This window comes from Apteryx rowi, unplaced genomic scaffold (assembly GCF_003343035.1).
Source record: "Apteryx rowi isolate R43461 unplaced genomic scaffold, aptRow1 scaffold_7, whole genome shotgun sequence".
In the NCBI taxonomy this organism is placed as follows: Eukaryota; Metazoa; Chordata; class Aves; order Apterygiformes; family Apterygidae; genus Apteryx; species Apteryx rowi.
In genome coordinates this window covers 1,018,313-1,025,937 of record NW_020450982.1, presented here as the reverse complement: position 1 = coordinate 1,025,937, position 7,625 = coordinate 1,018,313, and the positions used below count along the sequence as shown (strand labels likewise).

The following is a 7,625-nucleotide window of genomic DNA, read 5'->3' as shown; positions in this document are numbered from 1 at the left end:
AAAAAAAAAAAAAAAAAAAAAAAAGTTTAGGGATATAGCTTGAACTCTTAAAAATTAATCTGACCTATCACCTACATTCACAGACCCTTAAGTACCACATTTTTGATACATACAATTTTTATATATGTTAACTGCCATCAATTACATAAGATTTTGCTTCTTCAAAAAAAACAGAAGTAGTAAATATTTTGTTTAGCTACAGATTAACTTTACTTATCTAAGTCTCAGTCCTTTAATCAGTGTATCATCTGGGCCTGATTTTGAAGGCAACTCCAACATTGTTTTTCCAATAAGAAGCTAAGCATGAATACAGGAGTCTATTTGCTTGTAAGGAATTACTCTTACTAATATAGAGAATGAAGAAGGAATCTATAAGAACAAATTCCTTTTTTCTTTTAAAGTAACCTTGAGATGGCAATAAAAATTATGAGAATAGAGAATTAGCCAAAAAAGAAAATGGATTATACACAACGATAACAAGATCTGGAGTTCTGGAATACAAAACTTCTCCCTTTCCTGTCCACCTGCATATTTTCAGTAGGTAGAAGCACGATCACTGGAAATTCCTGGGTATTAAAGAACCCATCAAAATAAGCCTATCATTTAGTGAAGAAAAGGAATAATAGAAAAAAATCAAATTGCAACTATTAGGTGACATCACAATGTACTTACTCTGCTTAGTACAAAAATTTAAAAAGAACCAAAAGAAAGGATCGGATTAAAATGTTTATAAAAAAGAAAAGAAAATTCTGAATATTATTAGTATAAAGGATACTGATTTTTTTTTTCAGATTATACAATATAGTCACTATACATCTCTCACTCTGTAAAAACACAAAGTAGAAAACAGATAGCTTAAGCCTCTATTTACATCATTTAAAATACGTATTATCTTTCCAAAAAGGGGGAAAAAATTCAAGAATTGCCATGAAGTTCATGTCAGCGTCACAGTCAATTTCCATTTTTACCAAAATACACAACCTGAAAATGAAAAATGTAGACTACTAAATTCATTCCAACGGTGAGGCATCTCATAAATACATTTGGGTAATATTAGAGCTACTCTCTGTTAAACACTGATAACACCTGCCTCCCACTTCTAACCCAAAAGTTAAAGACTAGGAAGCCAAAAGAGTAAAGAGAATTTGCCTTTGGATTTCAGTCAGTCTTTCCCATAGCAATTCTTACCAGCCCAGCAACAGGAACGACTGTGACCTGTCCCAGTGTCACACAAGTCTCACGGTAGAAAGAAGGGCCCSCGGCCCCACCAGTAAGCTAAATTTACTGGTGTCTGAGCGCTAGCAGAAGGCTTTGCCCTAGAGACTGGTGAAATGTTACTGCTGTGTAAAGGACATTGCCATCTGCAAACAATCCTCTATTCTGCTGTACAGATCCGTATGTGACCGGAAGAAAAGGAGAACAAGCCTCTCCAAATTTTAAACTATTCATCATGTTTTAGTTGCTCAACCTAAGAAAAAAAAAAAAAAGAGCAAAATAAATCATCAGTCCTATTTCACTTCTCCTTCGCTCTCGACACACCAAGGCAGAGCGCAGACCATGCCCAGAGCACGTCGCGGCCGCGGTTTCACATTCCCGGTAAAGCTGCTGCGAGGAGCGATCCCACCCTCTCCACCGCCGGCTACTCACGCCCTCTCCGCAGGCTGCTCCCTGCCTCGTGCCCTTCCGYGGGCTGCGCAGGGAGCAAAACCGGAAAACCAGCCCAGCCTAAACCCAGGCTGGCACAAGGAAGGAGGAGGTAGCACCAAACAACTCGGAGCAGGGTGGAATGACTTCTCTGCCAGCTAAAAGTTACCCTGAAACTACGGCACTGGAGGGAAAGGGGAACTTCATTTTGCTCTGCTTTTTATCAGCTTCAAATTGGTYGGTTCAGATTTTGCAAAAAGGTTTCGAAAACCCACAAAAATTCTACGGTAGGCTCAACTGACCCGATCTCATCCATTCAATAAAAATACACAGCTAAACATTCAAAGAGAATACATAAGCTATAATCGAATGTACAAATGTGACTTACTCTTATGGAGCTTTTATTAGCAATTTCCTTAGGTTGTTTTTATTCGCCTGTCACATTTAAAACCGTCTTTATAACCCTGCTAAAAAATTGAGTACTGCCATAGTGTTATGTACTGATAGAGTGAATATAATCAAATGTAAGTAATTAAGTTTAAAAAGCACAGAGCCATTCTTTATTCTGAAAAAATGATAATAAAGACTGCTCATGTAATTTCCTAAGACAAAGAGCATTTTGTAACAAAAAATGTTAAGATTTCCACAGGCAAATTCAGATCTGAAATGCAAGTGCGCTAATGTTGTAGCACTTAGGGATGAATTTGCTTCCTTAATACTGAAAGGATTTAGCAAATGAGAAAATCTGAATTACTGTAACATACTCGATAGTAACCACATTATCCTTCTCACATAAAGAACTACACAGTAAACCAACTAATCAACCATAGTATTAAAGAGAAAAGGAAAAAACACCACCACTAAAAGAAAGCAGTTTTAAAAAGATAATTCTTCCTTCTCTGCCATAGATATTGACCACCTATCTATGAAGAGTGGGAAGAGGGGGAAGTGGGAAGACGAAAAGGAGCGCCTCTGAAAGGAAAAATATGGTTGGAAACAAAACACCAGAGCGGAGTGAATCAGTGCTGAGGTGGCATCTTTCTAGACACCTGGACGGCACGTCTTGTTTGCAAGCTCAGGCTCAACTGCCGGACCCGGAAGCAAAAAGGCATTGTCACCCAGGCAGACCGGCAACTAAACCACAGGTTTTCACCGGCATCGGCAACGTGGGGTATGATTCACCTGTTGAAATCACTTGAACATATTTCATTTATTCAATTTCCTGATGCTACAGGTGACTCAGTTTCCCCCACTTTCTGAATGTACAGTGTCAGCGACTCCTCTGAAATCTAGCTCAATTCTTGGCACTTTGTAGAAAAAACTCTGGCTGAAATACAAGAGCTTGAGGTCAGACAAAATACCATCTGACCTCAAACTCTAGAAAATGATTAAACCTATTGATAAATACCTACAACAATCAAATTGAGAAGTATCTAAAACCAGCTTATATTGCATTATTTTAGAATATATTTTAGGCTGATGAAATGAAGGAACCAAATTGTTTCACTTTCGTTTTTGCCAGTTTCTTTTGCTTCCTTGTTCTCTCGGACCAGCATTAGAAAATTCTGTATTTGAATCGCAAATATTCAGGGTAATGCTTAAATACAAACAGAAAAAGAAAAGAAAAAACACTCTCAAAGATGTATTTCTACCCATTTGCCCTTCCACCCTTCCCTCTCAAGGTTTTCAGCTGTATTTAAATCTTTCTAAAACTATACATTTTGGGTCAGATTTTGTCACAACGGGACCTCTTCAAGGATGAAGAAACTCTGAGCTCCTGCATGTTGAGGTGTAACAGAATGCTCTTTGGCAAAGCATTTCTTTTTTAATCATTTCATTAGCAGCAGAACAGGAGACGGCTGGTTTCCTACACATCCCTTTTGTGCTCCCTCCATGACAGCCTCTAGCAGAGCCCTTTGGGCAAAAGGCAAGATGTGCTGCAGCTAAAGGAACATACACGCTCACCAGTAATTAGCTGCTCCCCAAGAGCAAATGCAGCTTCCTCCTGCTTTTCTCTCAGTAGAGGCACCTTCTGGACTGAGACATCTTTCTTTTTTTTCACCCCCCTCCAGAAAACATACAGCAATTCACTGGTCTTTGACTTTATTTCAAATATGTTGTAAAATTTGGTCGCAACTGGCTAGAAAGTAATAAAAGTAATTACTAGGGTGTAGAAGAAGAACTAAAGTGAAACAGAACAGCCTCATAAGTTTCATTTCCTCAGGGAGGACTAGATTAAAGATAAACAGCAGAAGTACTACAAACATAATTGTTATCACCCTCTTTCTATAAAGCACTCCCTCCTCTGAGATCGAGAGACCTGTTTTTATCTGAGACCTGCTTTTATCGGTCCCATTATGATTGTCCCTTAAGCTCAAATCTCCCCTGCCAGCCTTCCAGCAGTAAGTGGGATGATTAACCTCAGCCTCCCCAGGCTGATTACCAATATAGCCCAGCTGACTTTCCTCAATAAAAACAAACAGACATTCAGCAAACAAAGGTTACAGCCGCAGACAGAAACAAAAGGAAAAGCAGTCTTCTGCACTCTGCTCACTGCAGCACAGGGAGAGTCTCCTTCTACAGACCTAATGTGCTAGAAAGAAAAGAGGGGGGGAAAAAGTCTCTTTTCTGGACTGTTTATAGCTGTAGGCCCATGTTTGTGTCTGAGAACTGATAGAGATTATTCAAGCTTCTCCCATGTTCTGTGGCGATAGTTTTTAAAAAGTTATTGTACATTTATGTTTGTTTTTATGATAATCTAGGCATAACTGAACACAAGCTATAATCAATCTTTGCTGGTTTTCCAAACTACTTAAAACTATCAGAGATTACTGGCTACTAAAGCTCCTCAGGCTCCACCAGCAATAAACCCATAGGTATTCTTAGTAACAAACATATAAATGCTATACAGGGTCTCAGATCTTCCTGCTTCTACAAGCTATAGAATTTAGGCTAGTTCGTAAAACACTTCTAAGAAGGAAGCCAGTGCAGCATACGCGATATTTAACACAAAACAGTGATACAACAAAACCAACGCTCTGGGCTTAGTGAAGACGCATAGCCCTGTAGGAAGCTCTAATGTTAAATATTACAGCGTAGAGGACTGAAAACTTGCTAAGAGTTATCGTTACAGAGTCATAGGACAGTTGGGGTTGGAAGGGACCTCTGGATGTTGTAATGTTGTAAATGTTGTTTATTATCAGATACACAAGTTTGTATACAAAACTGTAACGAGGCAGTATATGAATTAGACAAGTACTACTGAGTAAGCGTCCTACGGAGGGACGGATGGGAAAAGCTTTGTTTGATACAAAAATTAGTAGTAACATGCAACTAACTATAATTATGTTCTTAAATTACTAGAATATGCAGGACCGGAAATCTTTGTAAGATGTGCTCAATGTAGGTTAGTTTCTATTTGCATTGACACATGTTCTCTTTTCTATCCGCCATATTATATTGCAGGAAAGTTAAGAAAGAGGCATTTCACCAAACAGCAAACGCCAGTAACTACTAATCTGAGCCTACTGCTGCTGCTGACTCCCTCCCAGCCTCAGGCAAGGCATCCTCTCTCCCTCCCGCCCGCTGTATAACAAAGTTACAATGACTTCCCTTCTCTTTGTACTGCATACAAGGATTCCTAATGCTTCAGTACATTTTGGTTCTGATCCTAAATTTTACTGCAATAATTCTCTAAACATTTGAAAAATGCCACAATTTTATAATCAACTTAAGCAAGCACTGAAGCCCAAAGAGGGTACCACCTGCCTCATGCATTGCCTTATGCTGTAAGGTACATGCTGTAAGATACATGCTGTAACCAGATCAGGAAACTGGTCCAAGTTAGCTCCAGCTTCAAAAACAAACACAGCTTTTGTATACAGGGGAGGAGGCTGAGAAAAAAAACAGTCCAGGGTTGTGTGCATCCAAAGCCTTTCAGGGACAATATTAGCTTCCAGAGGCCTGAACTGACCGTGAAGCTGGCTTCAGTTGCAGAAATGCATTCAAACTCAATTTATCCATCTTGTTCTTAAGCCACTGTTAATACTCGGTGGTTGTTCTAAATAAAAATACAGCAGAACATATTTTTGGCATAGAAGTTTGTCTGGACCAAAATTTTATTTAAGCAACAGTGATCCTTCCAACCAAACTCTGATCCTTGTGGAAGGAGAGCCCCTGAAGTACTTCAGACCAGTTGCAAACCAGTTCACAAACTACAGTTAAAGCAAAGGATCCGTTACTAGCATCTTTAAGCCTGCTTTACCAGGGTACAGCACTTGCAGAAATTTTAAAAAAGAAAAAAGAAAAACACTGCTTCACAAAAGTTGTCAAGAACAGTCTATGAGCCAACTGCATCAACATGAGTCACAACAGTTTGTACARTAAAACTGATACCAGACTCCCAAGTCAAGCTTTGCTGTCAGCAAAGATTAAATTCTGAAAGTTACTTATTGCTGGTAATTTTTTTTATACAGCAACACAAATAAAAAAATCATCTAAYGAAACTTGTTAAATTATTTTCCCAAAGATTCGATAAAACATTAGAACCAAAAATTATAACCAGGGTACAGTATAGGTACATGTACAGCTATGGATGCATCTCCAGTCAAAAAAAGAAAAAAAGGGAATCATATGCATTGTTACTAAATTTAGGTAGTAAGTTTTTAGTACTTCTAAGTTAAAAGAGTTACTGACTATCACTTATCTACAATTAATCTATGATAATATTGCAAATTGTTTGAAAATGTGCCAAAAGCATCAGAAATATTGACTTTGCAGATTAGTTTTCATTCTGAAAATGAATGCAATAAAGAAAACCCTGCAGAATCTTTCTTTATATGAGATCTCAGTGGAAATCAGTAGCAGTACTAAATTAATTCTTTTAACTTTCAGTAAGAGGGGGGCAATACTAATTTAGTTGATATGCTTTCTAAAATTTCAAAAGCAAGCGTTACATCTACAAAACAGGATATACTCGATATACTCTCAGCTGGGCAAAGTTTTGCACTGCCTTATGGTAACAGGATGAATACCCAATCCAAAACTACTATTCTGACAAGCAGTTCCGCAAGAGGAGCTCCCCAGGGATCCTGCCTTTGAGGAGGACACAGGACAATCCTGCTCCTCCTTCTTTCTCCCCACAGCAGCAACTGCCTTCACAGGAAGAGCCAGGTAAATGCCTCGGCGCTGCGCAGGTGCCCCTGGCATCCGCCAGCTCCTCTTCATGTGCTAGTTCAATATGAGAGAAAAGTCCCAGCTCTTTTCCGTGCAAGAACAGAAGACAGAGAGAATTTTCTCATCCCTCCTGACATATGTTCTGGGAAACCATAATTTCTTCCTAAAATTATTTTTATGGAGGGATTTTCTCTGAAGTTCGACAGAACAACAACAACAACAACAAAGACCCAGCTCACTGCATAACTGATGTCTGAAAAGGAGATCTCTCCCTCCTAATATAGCTTTTTCTGCCAGATACTGTAATTAAGTCATACTCCTGTGGCTGGGTTACTTTTCTTGTCATGGAATAATTATGTCATCACTATCTGGGGTCAAACTACCGAAAAGCACCTGCTCAGCCTGGGAGCGCAAGTCAAAGGGAATGGGAAGCAAGCCCCTATCCGCCGTGTTCGAGCAAACGCAACGAATCCCAGACGCGGGGCGCAGCGCCGAGGGAGCCGAGCGATTTGGAGGCGCAAACAAAAGGAATTAGCGGGTCGGTGTGGGGGAGCCGGCGGCGTGCGGCTCACGCGTGGGCCCCCGCTCCGGCACCTTAGCCGCGACCTGCCGACACCGCCCCCCCCCCGATTTCCACAAACAGCCCAAAGAGCGACGAGGCCCGGAGCGACCCGACGCCTCCAGCCCGGCGGCGGGATCGCCCTGCGGCGGGCGCAGCACCTGCGCGGCTGCCTTCTGTGTCTGCGCACAAAACAGGCCCGGGGGGAGACACCCCTGGGGGCCATTTCGGGGCGACTCCCGAGAGG

General features: G+C 40.5%; 1 protein-coding gene and 1 long non-coding RNA gene across 10 annotated transcripts in view; one reads left to right on the top strand and one right to left on the bottom strand.

Moving 5' to 3' along the window:
* TUT4 (terminal uridylyl transferase 4) overlaps positions 1-7,625 on the bottom strand; it is a 49,400-nt gene that overhangs the window by 41,466 nt on the left and 309 nt on the right. The window contains exon 1 of one of the 9 annotated variants that reach the window (XM_026086600.1): positions 1,189-1,270. The exons of 7 other annotated variants lie outside the window; for them this stretch is intronic. The gene's annotated coding sequence lies outside the window, so the exon portion shown is untranslated. Of the gene's footprint in view, positions 1-1,188; positions 1,271-7,625 lie in introns of those variants that run through there. One more of the 9 variants, XM_026086601.1, reaches the window with a different exon arrangement.
* Positions 1,771-5,152, top strand: LOC112975925. Its single transcript, XR_003256816.1, has 3 exons — positions 1,771-1,931; positions 2,553-2,815; positions 5,110-5,152. It is a non-coding gene; the product is annotated as an uncharacterized LOC112975925 (long non-coding RNA).